The 19,094-nt window shown below is 41.1% G+C and overlaps 1 pseudogene; it reads right to left on the bottom strand.

Annotated features, from left to right (window-relative positions):
* The window catches only part of LOC127642881 (A disintegrin and metalloproteinase with thrombospondin motifs 3-like), a 216,424-nt pseudogene that overhangs the window by 166,000 nt on the left and 31,330 nt on the right, over positions 1-19,094 (bottom strand).

Raw genomic sequence — 19,094 nt, 5'->3', positions numbered from 1 at the left:
AAGAAAATAAGAAGACCGATTGTTATCTGCAATGAAAAGGAAACACTGTCGATCCAAAGAGCTCTATAGAGAATATTTCAAAATAACTTTATGTATACTTATATACTTAAATAATACTTCATGTAGGTTTTAGCTGTTCTCAAATTAGACATGTATTCATGCTGTACGTGCCCCCTCCACTGTAAAATAATGTTCCTGAACATTGTGCATTTATTCATCAAATATAAAAAAAAACATTATCATTAGACATGGAGAGTTCATTATTTAAAACAAATTTAAGACTATCAGAACACTAACAAAAAAGAAATTATCTTAATAATGTAATTACTTAATAACCCATTAGTTAATTATTACAACTGCATTGTTAAGTGTCTTTTTTCTGTTTGTATAGAGCAAATAAATAACACAAAACCAGTCTTTTAAAAGTGGTCACTTAGAAACAATATAATGTATTTGTTTGAGCGTTCTTCAAAGTGTGAGTCATTTAAGATAAGAAATAGTCCAAAAATGTCTTACTAATAGTTGGTCTTCTCAATTAGTAAATTCTTAATAATCAATCGACTATGAGAGAAAAATACACGGTGAGAGAATTGCTTCCTTGTTGTTTTGCTCACACAGTGGCATCACATATTTTTTGGAGACTTATTCCCTAGATTAGGACCTATCACAAAAAAGGCATGGTCACCCTTAGATCTATAGCAGCAATGAGGAACACTCAATAAAATTCATCAGAATGTCTGATTTCACCAGTAAATTTATACTATGGCAAATATTATTTTACTGGATAAGCAAGCACTACCCTTAAAAAAATGTATGCAGTGCTGATTTTTTTGTCCCAATCTGTACCCAATGGATCATTTTACTTTTCAATGAACAGTACTTTGTGTTAAGTTTTACAATTAAAGGAAATTACCTGTTTTATATTTGTCCTGAAAGTAATATTAATAATTAGGGCCGTCAATCGATTCAAATCTTTAATCAAATTAATTACATGGTGTCACGATTAATTTAATCGTGATTAATCGCATATACAAATATTTGCTGAGAAAGCCCCTCATATAACAATAATTCAATACATAATGATGAAATAATTATACATAGTTATCTTTAAATATTAAATATATATATATATTAAAATAAAAAGATATTCAGATAATTAAAATGCATTACATTCCTGTAGCAGACAATACAAGACAATACAAAAAGTGGCTTTAGAATACAATGTATTGTTTACTACCATATTATTGAACATAAGCCAATCATTGGCATACAGTTCACAGCAATCAATTTCACAAGTGAATTTATCAATCAGTTGGAGATTTATTATGAAAGCTTGTTTAAGGACCCGTCAATGTACACCTGCATCAGACATTTTAAAACATTTTTTACAAACAAGTCAGGGCTATACATAGTACACAATACTACAGATATATTTTACAATAATGCCAAGACATTATATTCATTACATTGCAATGGTTTTCAATGCTTTGGAGTTGTTGGAGGTACAAAGAGTATTTAAATAATATTTTAAGTCTTTACAAAAAAGTGCAAATAGGGGCTTTATAGACATAAATTTACACTTATGTATAAAAACAACCTTGCAAGAAAAATAAACAGATTAATCAGAAAATATTAACTTATCAAAACTGTGAAAAACAAATAAAACGTCTTTATAAAGCAAAGAAAAACTAGTTAAAATAGAGGTACGTACAAACTGTTATGTATACCTTGTCTTGTCTCACTGTTGCCCTTTGTTTGTCATTTTTGTCACTTTTGTAGTTCCTTAGTTTTCACTTTTGTCACCCTTATAGCTCCATAGTCGTCTTGTTAGCCCTCGTGTTCGCTGTTCATTGTTTTCACCTGCCCTCGTTAGTTTCCCATTGGTTTCTGTTTATCACCTTGTCATCTTGTTTGAGTTCTGTTTGTTCATTGGCTCCCGTTTTCCCATGTCCGTGTATTTAAACCCTGGTTCTTTGTTTAGTGACTGTCGATTGTTGAATGTTTATGTCGTTTCACGTTCGCTGTTCCCGTTCCCTGATGTTCACTCTTGGTCTTCTTATTCCCTGGATGTTTATTCGTGTTCGTTCTGCCCTTCGTGGATGTTTCCCCAACCTGTGTAGCGTCTTTATGTTCGTCCGTGCTTTTGTTGTATTTTCCCATCGTGGACTGTTCTTTTGTTCATGTGTTTGTTTATTTTATTCAGTTTGTTAATAAACCCGCATTTGGATCCACACCCCTGTCTACCTTCTCCTAACTTCCCATCATTACAGAACAATCGACCAAAATTATGGATCCAGCGGCGTTCTTTGTGGAGCTGACACGGACGGATTTAACCATCCGTGAGTACTCTCACTTCTTCTCCTGCGTGGCCATCCTCACCGGTTGGGATGACAACCTTCTGAAGTAAGTCTACAGGATCGGAGTACCCAAACACGGACGTCACGATCTGCCAGAGGCCGGAGATTGCACCTGGCAGGAGTATGTGGAGCTCATTGTGGAGAGATATGCGACTGAGGAACCACCTCTCTCAATGTAACAGAACTTGTAACACCAACCCCATCTGTCAGCGAACAAACTCCCACGCCAGTCGCATTCCCAGCACCCACACGGTCTACTTCATCGACCCGGAGGAGGAAGAGAAGACGGGCTTCCACCTCCCAGCCCGCTCCAGCCACGGTCAGCGAGCCTGAGCCCTTGTCAGCCACGGTCAACGAGCCTGAGCCCTTGTCAGCCCCGGTCAGCGAGCCAGAGCCCGCATCACCCACGGTCAACCAGCCAGAGCCATTGGCCCCCGATGTCAGTGTGCCAATGCCTGTAGCCTCGACTGTCCTTGAGCCAGCGCCTGTAGCCTCGACCGTCCCTGAGCCAGCGCCTGTAGCCTCAACTGTCCCTGAGCCAGCGCTTGTAGCCTCGACCATCCCTGAGCCAGCGCCTGTAGCCTCAACCGTCCCTGAGCCAGCGCCTGTAGCCATGACCGTCCCAGAGCCTACGCCAGTATCCATGACCGTCCAAGGGCCAGCGCCAGCAGCCATGACCGTCCAAGAGCCAGCGCCTGCAGCCATGACAGTCCAAGAGCCAGCGCCAGTAGCCATGACCGTCCCAGGGCCAACGCCAGTAGCCAGGACCGTCCAAGAGCCAGTGTCTCCCAAGTCTCTCGAGCCTTCCAGGGCTCCTCCTCCCGAGCCCCCTAGGGCTCCGCCTCTCAAGCCTCTCGAGCCTTCCAGGGCTCCTCCTCCCGAGCCCCCTAGGGCTCCGCCTCTCAAGCCTCTCGAGCCTTCCAGGGCTCCTCCTCCCGAACCTCCTAGGGCTCTGCCTCTCAAGTCTCTCAAGCCTTCCAGGGCTCCTCCTCCCGAGCCTCCTAGGGCTCCGCCTCTCAAGTCTCTCGAGTCTTCCAGGGCTCCTCCTCCCGAGCCACCCAGGGCTCCTCCTTCCGAGCTTTCCAGACATCCGCCTTCCAAGCTTTCCGGAGCTCCGCCTTCCAAGCTTTCCAGAGCTTCTCCTCCCGAGCCTCCCAGGGCTCCGCCTCCCAAATCCCTCAAGTCTTCCAGGGCTCCTCCTCCCGAGCCTTCCAGGGCTCCGCCCCTCCTGCCTCTCAAGCCTTCCAGGGCTCTGCCCCTCAAGTCTCTCGAGCCTTCCTGGGCTCCGCCTCCCGAACCTCTTACGGCTCTTCTCCCCGAACCTCTTACGGCTCTGCTCCCAGAGACTCTAAAGCCTCATATGGCGCCACCTTCCTCGGCTCCGCCTCCTGAGCCTTCCTCGGCTCCACCTCCAGAGCCTTCCAGGCCTCCACCTCTAGAGCCTCCTACGGTGCCACCTCCAACGGCTCTGCCTCCCGAGCCTCCCACGGCTCTGACTTCCGAGCCTCCTTCGGCTCCGCCCCCAGAGCCTCCTACGGCTCTGCTCCCAGAGACCCCAGAGCCTTCTAGGGCTCGTCCTCTAGAGCATTCCACCTCCCAGGCCGCCTGACCCTATGCCCGTTCTATGGCCGCCTCCTGAACTAGTCCCTGTCCAGTGGTCACCTTCAAGGCCCCTGACCCAGTCCTTGTCCTACAGCCGCCTTCCAGGCCCCCTGACCCAGTCTCTGCCCTATGGCTGCTTCCCAGACCCCCCGACCCGGTCTGCCCTTTGTGCCCCCATGGACTTCCTGCCTGCCCTCTGTACCCCCTTGGATTTCCTGCCTGCCCTCTGTGCCCCCTTGGACTTCCTGCCTGCCCTCTGTGCCCCCTTGGACTGCCTTCTTGTTCTCGTGCCCCCCCTGGTCTGCCCGTCTGCTCCTGGTGCCTTCTTTTATTTGTTTCTTTTTTAGGATCGTCTGGAATCCGATCCTTTGAGGGGGGGCTCTGTTATGTATACCTTGTCTTGTCTCACTGTTGCCCTTTGTTTGTCATTTTTGTCACTTTTGTAGTTCCTTAGTTTTCACTTTTGTCACCCTTATAGCTCCATAGTTGTCTTGTTAGCCCTCAATTCGCTGTTCATTGTTTTCACCTGCCCTCGTTAGTTTCCGATTGGTTTCTGTTTATCGCCTTGTCATCTTGTTTGAGTTCTGTTTGTTCATTGGCTCCCGTTTTCCCATGTCCGTGTATTTAAACCCTGGTTCTTTGTTTAGTGACTGTCGATTGTTGAATGTTAGGGTAACCCAGATAACATTAGTTACCAGTAAATGGTTAAAGGAGAAAGTGTTCTAGATGGAAAAGACATGTATCCAATCACACATCGTGCTGTAGTGACTGACACTTCTGTGAGCCAATAGTAGCAGCCATTAGAGGCCTGCCCGCAGGTCGCGCAGGCGCTGTTTTTCAGCAGATGAGAAAGACCGGAGATGTGAACAGATTAGACGAAACAGCAGCGTGGAGTATTTCTTCAGAAACTCCTTGCATTAAATATTAAGAGCGCCTGGAAAGTTGGGTTTTGGATGCATCAGCCTGAAGTAGTGTTGTTGAAAAGAGAGAAGAAGTGAAGCGGATATCGGAGGAGAATAGATGGAACGGATTTGAGAGTGAAGTGATGTGATAAACTTCCTTTTGTGAAATAGTGATTCTATTTCGTTTTGGCTGGGGTTTTTTTTGTGTGTGTGTTCTGTTCTATCCATGTGAACGTGATTCCTGTGAGAATTCCTGTTTTGTGCCGAGTATAATCTCCTGGAGGGGAATCGTCTGGTTGAACGACATGGTTATACATGCACAAATGGCGAGCTAGCTGCCCTCGGACCATTTCCATTTTGATCTGTGCTTTGTGACCGTCAAATGGTAGGACAATTCTGATTTTCCTTGTTTTTTCGGACATGAAAGACTATTTCCTCGGATTTGTTTGATTTTTGCCCTTGAAAGGACAGACTTTATTTTTTGGAACTCAAACCAATCGAAAGAGAGTTACATGACTCTCTGAACTGAACCATATGATTCGCAAGCTCCGATCAATTGAGTCGGTTGATCATTTGTTTAGCTGAGTCAAATTGTTGGGTTCTGTATTTCCAATTACCGTTTTGTTTTGAAAAGAAAAGTGAATTATTGGAAGAACTTCTATATCTGAATTTATTTTGGGTCAAATTGGTATAATCACATTTTTTGTACATTGGGTTTCGTACATTTTGAATGTAATATTTTATTTTATTATTGTAATTTACTTTGGCTAATGTGAAAGAGACAGACAAAGTGTTGAGTTTTGGGACTCCACTTTATTTACACATTGAGTGAAAAATATGAAACCTCATTGAATTGAAGCTGTTGAGTTGTTGAATCTTTCAGCCTAGAAGAAAGTAATAGAAGAGTGATGACAGTGTTTTCTTTTATTTACTTAATGTCATTGATTGATATGCATATGTGATTGATCACAAATGAAACAAAATACAAAGAGAGCAAAATTTTCAACTATTCACTCACCTGCATTCGTCATTTCCTCCCTCCAGTAGACGTTCCTTACTTCTGATTATAGTGGCCCATATTGAATATCATTACTGGGTGTAGCACATCTGTTACGTTGTGCGCTACACGCTACATTTATGTCGTTTCACATTCGCTGTTCCCATTCTCTGATGTTCACTCTTGGTCTTCTTATTCCCTGGATGTTTATTCGTGTTCGTTCTGCCCTTCGTGGATGTTTCCCCAACCTGTGTAGCGTCTTTATGTTCGTCCGTGCTTTAGTTGTATTTTCCCATCGTGGACTGTTCTTTTGTTCATGTGTTTGTTTATTTTATTCAGTTTGTTAATAAACCCGCATTTGGATCCACACTCCTGTCTACCTTCTCCTAACTTCCCATCATTACACAAACAAACAACATTTTCTCAAATACTACAGCGTGGACACATTCCCAAAAAACGTGAGGGGCAGATTCATCTACAGCATTACAGAAGGAGCAAAGTGCATCTATTTCAGAGAGCATGTTTCTTAAATAAATATTGACTGGGTAAAAACAGTTTAAAGGACACCTCCTTAACCATCATAAAAGTAAAATGTTTAGGTCCCTGTGTCAAGTTAAATATAGTTTAATACTCAATCTTTAAACATATCTTGAGATCCCTTAGTTCACATTTGCGCTCCTTCAAGTGTTTTGAACGCAAGAACTTAACGCTCGTTTGTGTTGTGTGTCCGCTGAACAGTTGTTAATTTTTTTCACTGTAATAAACTGTGTGTTGCTCACACAGCTGAAATTTCACTTACTGCCCTCTGGAGTAAACAGGCGGTGCTACAAGCTTGCATCTCTCAGGAAAGCATTGCAATTAAATGCGTTAATTTTAAAATAAAGAAACTTTGAACCGAAAAGAGTCTGTAAGCAAAAAGGGAACGTGACAGAGCCCGTAATAAAACATGAAACAACTTTGAATTGGCTTTACGGAGATGGCGACAACTCTGAGACTGAAAGGATTTAAAACCGACCCAGAGATGGCTTTTTCTGGCTTGATATTTTACTGGACCAATAGTTTGCCAGGAAGCTCTCTTAGCATTGTAGTTCGTTAGATAGCATTACCCACTCTAATGGGGCATTTTATTATGGATTGTTGTACTGCAGTGCTTGATTTCATTTTTGAGGAAGGACAATGGGAAAAAACAAACTTTATGCTGGTAACAATGCCAATCTCTAAACTAGTTACTTAACTACTATTAATTGCCTGCTAGCTAAGCTATAATAGTTATATAATATGACTAGCAATCGCTATGTCTAATGTCATCGTTGCCTAGCTTTTGTAACATTATTTATTCTGAAACAATTGTTTTCACTAAGTCAAAACAACATTGGAATATATGCTACTTACCTGCCAATTAAAACATATTTTTCAGATATCCGTCTTTTTCATCCTTTCGTTATATATTTATTAAATTTTTTGAGGGGAGGGGTGAGTTTTGTTGTTATTAGTGACATTTGCTCTGATAAGTTGATGATCTGTATCCATGGTTACACCGGTACTCCTCAAACCATCAGATTCATCCACACAGGAGAGCAGAGCCAAAGCTTGACTAGCGTAAGTAACTTGCAGATATATTCTTAAGCTGCAAGAATGTTTATTTCAAAAGTTACATAGTGTAGCGTTAATATCTCCAGATTTATGCATGTAGTGATTTAAACTTGGATCTTTTTTTCAATCAAAGGTACAATGATTTTGACTAAAACAGTCATTGCAGCCAAGATTCAAGCAAATAAGAAAATACAATAAAAAACTTAAACTAAAAATACAGTACACATCTCTAGTTAAAATAATTAAGAAATATTTTCCAAACTGCTTTTTTTTCACTAAATGATCACAAAGACAATTATTTTAACAATACAAATAAAAAGAACTGCAACATTTATCAAAATATCAGGCATAGCGTTAGTTCAGGCAGGTCACATGAGTCAAGCTCGCAATCAGCAGACGCTCAGCTGATCATGATGTCTACCAATACAATTGAAAAGCTTATCAGAGCAATCCTATTTAAGTTCTCCATTTATTCATTGCCTTAGCTGCAATTTCAGTGCAAGGATGCAAGCTGCACTTTACACCCTCCTCCATCCACAGCTCCACCTCTTGTATGGCAGCTTTGTAGTGATCGACCGATATTGTTTTTTTAATGGTCATTAGTAAATAACATAAACATAACATTTCTAAAACATTTTATAAACTCTTATTTAGCACAATATTTACTCAATTTCACACAAAACTTTAACTTTGGAAAAAAGAATCTAAAAACAATTATATTGTATTTTAAAAAGTAGATAGCAGTTTCTTCTGATTTCTGTACTGTCATAAAATTGTAATAATTAATTTGCCAATGAAGAAATTGTTAATATATTAGGAAAAAGGAAATAACAGTACTCACAGCAACCATGGATGGCATGTGCATATTATCAATCGCATTTTTGAAAAAAATACAGAAACAAACCAATTGTACATACAGTACACAGTGAATCAGATATTTACTCATAGTGCACGTGAAGTGCTTTTACTTTGAAGTTGCACTCATGCACTCGTGCAGTTCCAACATGAGCAACAATCTCCTGACAGTTTAAATGGCCTGGATTGCCTGCTTGGATTGTCACAGAGTGACAGTTATGATTTGTGAATCTGAGGAACTTTTGATCCTGCGTGATAAAATCTGTGCATCAGAAGATATTATATGAGCGCTCGACAGGAAGAAAAAACTTGATTTACGTGAAGTGAATTACATCTGTTTAAAGCAATATCTGCATATTTGCCGATGGTATATTATAGATGTTTTATTGATATTTGCCTTTTATCATTAGAAAAGAAAGTTAAAAGTGACAGAGAACTGCTGAGGAGAGGCTGATAGAATATGTGCTTTAAAGGTAAATAAATGAGCGCTCCACAAGATGCCGGATCTGCTCAAGTTGTGTGAGGTTTGTTTATTATTTTTGTTTAAACAAGATATGTGCATATTTGCAGACAATGATATTAGTTGTATTGATATTTGCCTTTTATCATTAGACAAGACAGTTAAAAGTTACAGAGAACTGTTGAGGAGAGAGAGCGAAGAATGAAACAAACGAGCACTTTAACGTTATAATCTCAAACACGTCTGGCACGGCACTGATATGCGGACCATTTAAATGACACTGTGTTGCACACCGGTCTATTACTGTAGTAACACAATAGCACATAAGAACAAAATTAACCATGAAAGGTCCTTTATGTCTTAGTCGCTTCACATGCAAGCAAGCGATTCTCAGCGCCCTCAAGAAATAAAATCGGCAGGGAACATTTCTCGGCCAATGCATGGTAATTAAAAAATGTAAAATATCAGCTACTATATTGGACTCGGCGATATATCGATCGACCACTACAGCTTTGCTTTTTAGTTTTCTCTAGATCTGTCTAGTGTTCTGTGCTCTCAGACTACAATATTCTGCCAGTTTGGATTTCCTATCATAAATATGTTATTGCCTCTTGTTCTTGATTTATCAACATGATATACAGTATTTCAAGATATTTTAAGTGTTTATTTAATCTATTATACAATGGATTATACTAACAGTACATTTTTCTGAGTGGGGACAAAGGAATTGTTGAATCATACTTTTGAATCCATTCACTGAAACGTACAGTTTGATCTGATTTATCGAAAGATATGCCACTGAAGTTTCAATGAGAGATGCTATTCAAACATTTCTGTCCTAATGTTCATGAGTTGCAAATCAAGGAGGTATCACTTGAAGTAGTCCAATGCTGTGGTCATCTAAAAAGTTAATGGGCAAATAAAAAGCATATTAAAATCACTGCGATATTCATAGTGTTGTGTAGTTTATTATCACCTGCATGATCATCCCGTATATACTGCATCATGAATATTGTAATTACCATCCAGCCCAAGTCATAATATGTTTGTTGTATACATTAAAAGGAGAGTAAATGGCTAAATAAAAAACAAATTTAAAAGATCATTGCAAATATAACACAGATGTTCAATATACCATCTAGTCATTCCTTTAATATGTTCGAATAGCAGATGCTTATGTTTAGTAATTGTTTTTAGTCCTGGGTCATAGGGAGGCGTCTAGGGGCAGTCACTGTACGCACAAGTAAAAATAATGTTAGTGGGGGAGATAAAGATGATGCTGATGGAAACTCTTATGATAATTATTATAAAAACGAATGTGTACCCAGTCTCTTTCAAACTGCCCAAGGCTAGTAAATACTGTAGATTTTGTACTATGCTCCAGGATAGAATCAGAAATGCTGCAAATGGTGAGTAGAGATTTACTGAGCATGATCTATCTTGACCGTGCTCTCCAACAAATTTTTAACTGCTGTTTAACCTTTTAACATGCTGCTTCTTTTGCACTTATGACCTTTTACGAAAAACTTTGAAAAGGCAACAAAGAAGCAAATACTTGGTTAACGCTGAGACAATTCATGAACATTTCATTATTTCCAGATGGCCATAATTATATGCCATACATTATTGCCCAGATTTCCAACATTATTTCCAGAAATCAACATTTAAAATGTGTCTGATTTTGCCATGCCTTAAGGATAAGGATGATCTCTAGACCTTCATCTCAAATTAATGTGCACCTCAAGTGCAAATTAGTATGACTTTTGGGAGAGGAGAAGAATAAATATTTAATGTTTCAAAATAAGTGTGTGATCCAGCCTTGGAATCATAAGTGCATAGAAATGAATGCTTTAAAAGCATTTTAAAGAGCACTCTTGGAGATTATGTGCCCTTGAATAAGGGTAAGGAACAGTGTTATGACATAACAATTTGGCCATGTTCTGATCATTACCAGTGCAATGTGTTATAGACAGTAAGAAAGCCGCTGGTCCAGTAGACCACGACTGAACATAAACATTTTTATATTGCTAAGTGCTGAGTTTTTTGTATCCAAGGAAACCACACCAGTGAATGCTGAAAAATAAAGATGTTTTTTCATTACCATTTACAATTAAATGTTCTTCCAAGAGAGCATTTCATTGAAGGGACGGAACCATAATGAGGTTGTTCCAACTATAGTGATGGTCAAATATCACAAATGTCACATTCAATTAATATATTAATGCTATTCTCAGTCATCCACTTTTACACACAATCCTCATTCAAAACAATAAATGCATCTTTGAGATGACATTGCCTGAGAAAAATATTGGAGACACAGGGTGGCCACCTCTATGACAATCCCATAAGGCCACAATGACCAATAAATAGCTTGGTTTGTGGAGCGGACAATCACAGGTGTTTGGACAGAGCCTCTGACTTGCCATTACCTAAACAGCAGCCTTCAAAAAGGAATCAAGAGGTCTGTGTTCTATCAGTTTAATATCCCCAGCATCAGCGCCAGCCAAGCAGACATCAGCTTTGGGCCAAGACAAACATATGGGATTCAGCTGAAGGGGTCCAGTTTTCTAAGACGGCACTCCAGTCTAAACTTCTTAAGAAGCCGGTATAAACGTGCTTTATTTAAAAAAAAAAGGTACTGGCACATTCAAAAAAGCCTGGATTCAGTCAAGACACTGCTACCTTTCACCCGCCATGTTGTTTAAAGGTGTGTTTGGTTTAGCAATATGTGTATGCCTTCGTCATCACTATCTGCCATTTTCATCCCCCCTTTAAAAGAAACTTAAAGAAAATGTTACACCAGTTAATTTCTTTCGCTGAGAGAAAAAAAATTATAATATCCGAAAGCCATCTAACCCAGAGAGGAATCTTTATATTTCAAGGAAGAAAAATCTAAATAAACAGAATGAAAATATTTCTTGTATTCTTAGGCAAATTAACATCATAATCACATTTATACTGCACTTTTTAAATTAAATTATTTTTACTATATCCAAAGCATACTTATCAAAACTTTGTTTGGTATGAATTATTTGACTTAAATTGTTATAAACACAGATTCTTTCTGAAAATATGCCTTAACAAAACAAAATTAACAAAAGTAATCTGGTCTCCAAAACAGTTGACATATTAATACAATTCCTCTATGTCAAACACACTGTAAAGCACATATATCCAAAATAAAATTAATACAATTGCTCAACTACAATAATAGTGTACTTACTTTAAGTAATATAACACAAGCTGTTGTTCTGAATATCAGCACAGCTGTATATAGGCGCGAGGCTATAGGCCTCAAAAGTAAAAATTTAGAATAACTTCTAACAACAATGAACCTTTGTTCATTAGTTTGTGCATTTCTTCTCTTTCTTTGCAAATGGTTTCAAAACAAGACAAAGCATCAAGCACAACTCACTCTCTGCACAGCTTTCATCTGGTTTAACTAGTGGTGATTCATTCTTGAATAAATCTGTTTTTAAAAGAATGTTTTAAGTGAACGAATAACTCTCATTCAGTTTCAATGTTTTGGTCATGAACAGGAAGGTATTTTTTTAATGAATCAGTTGAGTCAAAGATTCAATAACTCACTCATAACATAAAATATGCTAATTTGTCAGCACCTAATCTCCAGAAAAGGTCACAAACCAATCTTTATGGTGAATAGATTCTCAGCGGTGAAGAAGCAGACAGAGGTGACACAGCACATCTTGCCCCGGCATGGCTCAAGATCCCATACCCCGTCTGCTCATCAAGGGCGTCCCCCTGCAGCAGCGAAGGCCCAGGCGACACCGCCACAGCCTGAGACCCCAGCGTAGAGCCCCCTGAAGGAAGCTGACACCTCCCCCCGCCTGACAGCCTGGCACTAGGACCCCAAGAAAGGCTCCTAAGCACCCCTGAGATGGACGACCCAGGGAGGGAGATGTCTGCCAGAACCCTGGAGCTGGTATCCAGACCACTCCATCCCCTGGTGGAGGGCCGGGAGGTCAATCTTGTGTTCCCTCTTGTTTCATGTTCGTGGCACCCCGAACGGGCTGCTGTAACCACATTTTCAAAAAAGAGTGGTTTCTTCACTCCTTGGGTCACAGAGACAGTGTTTACGACTGCCGTTATCACGGCGACCGGACACCGAGCACCTGTGATTGGACGGCGCAAATGCGCCCAACCACACTCACACCCACGGCCAGGCGGTTGTGACGAGCTATGAGGAAGGTCAAAATGTTCCTCCTCCCCGTCGCCGACCCCCCCAAGCTAGGCTTGGGCCTCGTCTACAACGGGTTTGCAGCCACCGGTTTCTGAATGGGACCATGACTATGTTGGAATATCAACTGCCTTGAGTTGTTGGCTTTCGCCGTTGATCCAGGGCAAGCAACGATAGCGTATATAAATTACAAGACGGCTTACGCTAACCTCTTCTGAAGTCAGCGGCGACTGAGGTCACTGCGGGCCACTCACATCCCATGCAACCTTAACGCCACAGCATACGCGCTGTCACGGCAAGAGATGCTCAGGGGAGAGTGGAGACTCCACCCCCTGGTGGTCCAGCTGATTTGGAGTTGGTTCAACAAGGCACGGATAGACCTGATAGCTTTCCAAGAATCCTTTCACTGCCTGCTCTAGTATTCCATGACAGGGGCCCCCCTTGGCACAGACGCACTGGCACACAGCTGGCCCTGGGGGCTGCGTGAGTATATGTTCCCCCAGTGAGCCTACTTGCACAGACCTTGTGCAAGGTCAGAGATGACGAGGAGCAAGTTATCCTCATGGTGCTGTACTGGCCCATCCGACTTGGTTCTCGGACCTCATGCTCCTCGCGACAGACCACAACCGGCAAATTCCCCTTAGGAAAGACCTTCTTTCTCAGGGACGGGGCACCATCTGGTACCCATGCCCAGACCTTTGGAACCTCCATGTCTGGCCCTTGGCCACAAGGCGAAGACCCTCAAAGGTGCACAGTTGGATCAGTGCGTTCTTTACTGAGGGAGAGGCTGGAGTGATTAAACATTGTTTAATCCACTGGAGTCATATGGATTAATTTATGATTGCCATCTGTGCTTTTTGGAGCTTCCAAATGTTGGCACCCATTAACGTGCATTGTATAGACCTACAGAGCTAAAACATTCTTCCAGAAATCTTTGTTTGTTTTCTGCATGAAGAAAGAAAGTCATACACATCTGGGATGGAACGAGGGTGAGTAAATGATGAGAGAATTTTCATTTTTGGATTAAATATTTCTTTAATATGTTGAACACAATATCACCGTGCAGCTGGGTTCAACTACAGTCTCGCCTTCCAAAACTGTCAGAAATCTAGGGGTAACCATCGATAACAAATTAATTTCACAGACCACATCTCAAAGACTGCAAGATCATGTAGATTTACACTACAATATCAGGAAAATAAGACTTCCTCTCTGAACATGCCACACAACTGCTTGTTCAGTCACTTGTCATAACTAGACTGGACTACTGTAACTCTCTTATTGCAGGCCTTCCTGCATGTGCGATTAGACCTCTGCAAATGATCCAGAATGCAGCAGCACGTCTGGTCTTTAATGAACCAAAGAGAGCGCATGTTACACCACTCTTTGTCTCTCTCCACTGGCTGCCGGTTGATGCACGCATTGAATTCAATTCAGCACTTAACCAGTCACAAAAAAAACTTATATCTGTTTTGAATGCTATTCTGAAGCTAGTAAAACTTTGTAGTATGGCACTTTTCGTACAAATGTATCCTTAAAATGATTCGCTTATGTTTTCCTCTTTTGGAAGTCGCTTTAGATAAAAGCGTCTGCCAAATGAATAAATGTAAATGTAATATCGGCACACTTCGAATGCATATTATTCAACTAACTGTTGTATAATTGTAATCTCACCATGCACATAACATACTGTAAAAACTGCCTTTATTCTGCCTTTAGAAAAATAAATGCTGGAGATGAAAGTATTATTAAGGGAACAGAGTGGCAACATTTGTGATACGTTTGCATGTGGCAAGCTGAAAGGAAATAAGCCACAGCTTGTGACCACCTTTTAATTCAAAGACAACATGAAAATTAGAGATGCACCGATCGACCAGCCAGGGACCGGAATTAGCCGATTTTTTGAGGCTGACCGGCTGGTTACCGGTCTTACTGATTCCAAGCCGGTCCGTTTTGTTGCCAGCGGCGCAGGCAATAACGTCACAGCCGCATGTAAACGTCATTGGCGTGGATGATCTTCACTGTGAGTAAAGAACACATAAAGTTTGAAATGTGTAATAATTGTAAGGCCAAAGTAAACCGCGGGGGAACCACCACAATAAATTTCAGATCAACAAACCTAATTAGACATATTTAAAACACCATCACCCAGCTGAAAATGCCCATTTTAAAAAAGAAGCTAAAAAGTGAAAGCGGCTAAAGCTAGCCAGAGCTCAGAGCCAGCCACAAGTCAGCAGCCTCTCCTATCATTCCTTGGTATGATCAGTGAAAATACCAAAGCAATTACGAGGAAAATTATGGAATTCATGGCCCTGGATGACCAGCCGTTCTCCATAGTTGAGGACAGAGGGATCAGAAATCTGATAAATTTCCTCGATACAGAGTAGAAGGTACTTTCCGACGTCGCGTTGCCCGAGTTGTTTAATCTCGTGTCATGTCACACACGCAGCCTGTTATCTGTCAACATTTGGGTACACAAATCCGGGAGAGGGGAAAGGGGGTGCTGGATGGCAGAGGCAGGCTAAATACATACAAATTGTGCCGTTGTGATTTAATGTAATTTTTCCCACCGTGTCTGATATTAAAATCAGTGCAACACACATTGCAAAAGGCGTGGGCATTGTCAATATGGCTTTGGGATATGAAATTCAATTCTTCCATCCAGCTGTTGTTAAATGTACATGTATATTTTGTTTTTTTTCACCGGAGCACCAGCTGAGTCTTCCTCTCCCATCTACCAGTTTGGGAGAGCTTGATATAACATCCCACATCTACTACCTGCGCAGATATCAACAGTGCAAATGGGTTGTAGGTTGCCAGGTTGAGGTCATAAATGATTTGTAATTTGTATGATGTGTCGATTGTGTGAGTAGGATGCGTTTCATTCAAGATCTGGCAACTGGACCACCTTGGAATAATATATTGATTTGATTATTCATATAACGTGGTTTGGGCCATACAAATTACGGGAGTTTTTTTGGGAGAAATAACAAAACGGGAGACTCCCGGGAAAAACGGGAGTGTTGACAGGTATGAAGTTACAAGCGATTCCCGAAGCAGTGCTCAGTTTTACAACTGATATTTGGACATCTAATGTAAGTTGAGCGTATTGCACACTTCAGTTTTTCAGATCTTTGGAATTGTTTTGTTAGACGAGTAATAAAGAGAAAAAGGTCCATTTATAAAAATAGTGGAAAATGACATCTGTTATATAAAGCAACTAATTTGAAATTTATTGTTATTTCTACCTCTTTCCAGTCACAGAGCACTCTATTTTGAGAGTTGTTTAAGAGAGAGAAGATCCTGTAACTTAGTTTGGGGGAAATTGTAATGTTTAATAATTAATTTTATTATGAAAATAAAATTTAGCATTGAAGAAAGGTAGATTTTGTTTGTATATGTGGTCAATAATAGTTCTTAGAAAGAAAATCGGGGTATCTGCAGGTCACACTTGCAAAAAATCGGAAATCGAAATCCGCCAAGAAAATTGCAATCAGTGCATCTCTAATGAAAATACATTGAAAATGCATGCCACTCTGAAAAAGCAAGCAAACATTTATCCCCTGCTGTGAGTTGTGAACTAAAAATAAAACCTAGCACTGTTGGTGAACAGGCCACAATGTGTAGAACAATAACAACAGAAAATACAGGCCCCTCTTAAATTTAAAATGGTCATGATTAACTCTTTCCCCGCCAGCGTTTTTAAAAAAAAGTTGCCAGCCACCGCCAGGGTTTTTGACGATTTTCGCTAAATTTTAATGGCCCGCAGAATGTTTTCGTCCATGAATATATGAAGATGCTATATATCACAATAAAGATCTGGGCCTCTGCTTTTAGGCAAAAAAAACGATTGTATTTTATCTTCATTTGTTCTTTTTTTATTGTGACTTGAACAGAGGTAGGTTTTGTCAAAAAACAACATTTCAGACAAAAAGCTGAGAAAAAGGCATGTTTATGTCTGATATTTTGAGCTTCTCATACTCCACTTCTTCATGTTTGAGACGATCGCAGTCTGTTTCTTTGATCAAAGAGTTGCGTACTCTTTCAAAACATGCGCAGGGGTCTTCCTTACCGTATAACACCTAAAACAAGGAAACCCGGAAAATTCCGTGTTTGGCGGGGAAGCGTTTTTTCATAAAACCCGGAAAATTCCGTGTTTGGCGGGGAAAGGGTTAAAAAATATGAATATACCTATAAATGCAGCCAACACACATGGCTGGAGTTGCAACTCCCTGGCCTCTCCTGAAGCAAACGTAAAGAAATAAATTGCCTCTGCATATCCTGCAACACCTCCCCTCCTCATCCTCAAACCACATACCAAAACAGCTCAGGGGTCAAGCCTCTGAAACAGGCAAGTCCTCGGCTGAATCAACAAAGTGCATCAATAACTATTAGTGAATACAACTCTTGTGTGTGGTTGCACTTCTCAGGGGGAAGAAACTGGCTCCGCTTAATTCTCAAAGGCAACCCTTTTTTCAGAATATGCCAAATCCCTAATATGACCTCTTCTGTATTGGATGCATATACAGCCGTTGTTCACGAATACTTAACAAATCTTATTAGAAATGGAATAAAGGCTTTCTCTCTGTGAGAGGATTAGAGGCTTATTAAATGTAAAGTGGGGATATGACTCTGATCGTAAATATCTGTTTACACCTGTGTACATCTGTTTTCTTCAGCCTCTCTTTGTCACTTCCAATAATGTGTTGGATATTAGAAGCCTTGCCAGTAAAAACAGAACCATATGAAAATATTTGGGACTACTGCCAGATATTTCCAATTCTAAATAATTATTTTGGTGCATTTCAAGTGTACTGGGGAACAATGAAGGGAGCTGTGGCAGGGCGTAGGGTGGGGCCGCGTCGTGATTATACACACCTGGTCCCTTATCAGGCTCATCAAGCCTCCGAGAGGGATAAAGGTCGACTGCGGAGGATTGTGCGGGAGAGAGAGATAGTTTACGGACATGTCCGTCGTGTTTGTTTGTCTTTTGTTTGAGTTTGAAATTAAACTATTATTTATATTGAAAAGCCGGTTCTCGCCTCCTCCTTTCCATTGACTCCTTTACACTGGTGCCAAAACCCAGGCTTGAACCAGTGTAAAGGGATCAATGGAAAGGAGGAGGCAAGAACCAGCTTCACAATATAAATAATAGCTTTAATGATAAACTTAAAAGACAAACACAAACATGTTTCTCTCTCCAGCACAATCCTCCGCAGTCGACCTTTATCCCTCTCGGAGGCTTGATGAGCCTGATAAGGGACCGGGTGTGTATGATCATGACCCGGCCCCGCCCTCCGCCCTGCCACAGGAGCATTTAGTTTCTTTGACATATCTAAAGTCCTTTAGCTGTTAACTGTAAAATTATAAGCAGAGGTTTATTGAGAGAACATATAAAACCAGGTCAGCCTGTTTGTGGTCCAAATTCTACCTGATTTCAAGCTGAGATGCTTGAGAAATACTTGAAATACTAATGCTTCAGCTAATATTTGGTGAAAAAGGTTTGTAATCCTTTGCGGAAATACACACAGGGGGATTAATCCACATGGGGGTCTGTCCTGTGGAGCACCTATTCCAGTGCAGAGTAGTTTCAGTACTCATAGTGGGTCTGGTCGGGGAATTCTCTCACTGAATTCGCGGACCAGAGGGCTAGGGAGGTGTCATCCAGGGAGTCGAGTTAGTGGGATCTCATGGGATAAGGCGCACGTGATCACCTCAGTGGAGGGGAAATGCGCTAATGCAAGCGGTACACCCGGTCAGTTGTTCCGCGTTACCGAGTTCTACCGGCTCAGACCTTACAAAACACGGGATGAGACCGACTCAGCCCTGAGATTGTAAAATCTCATAAAGGTATTGGGTGTTGCCCAGCCTGCTGCTCTTCATATGTCTACTAGGGAGGTGCCATTGGCCAATATCCACGAGGATGCCACACTTGTCGTAGAGTGTGTTAGAACCCGTAAGGGGGTGGGCACGGCCTGGGTGTGATAGGCCAAAGCTATGGCATCAACGACCCAGTGGGAAAGGACTATCAGAAAATTTAATGTTATGGTTCACTGTCTATTTAAAGGGAAGAACCCAATGTGTACAGGTGGAAGGTATTCGGTCAGATCCTAAGGAGACTGTTAAGTTG

The sequence above is a fragment of the Xyrauchen texanus genome, chromosome 4 (genome assembly GCF_025860055.1).
Source record: "Xyrauchen texanus isolate HMW12.3.18 chromosome 4, RBS_HiC_50CHRs, whole genome shotgun sequence".
Taxonomy (NCBI): Eukaryota; Metazoa; Chordata; class Actinopteri; order Cypriniformes; family Catostomidae; genus Xyrauchen; species Xyrauchen texanus.
Note: the sequence above shows the minus strand (reverse complement) of the source record. Positions and strands in the feature narration are given on the sequence as shown.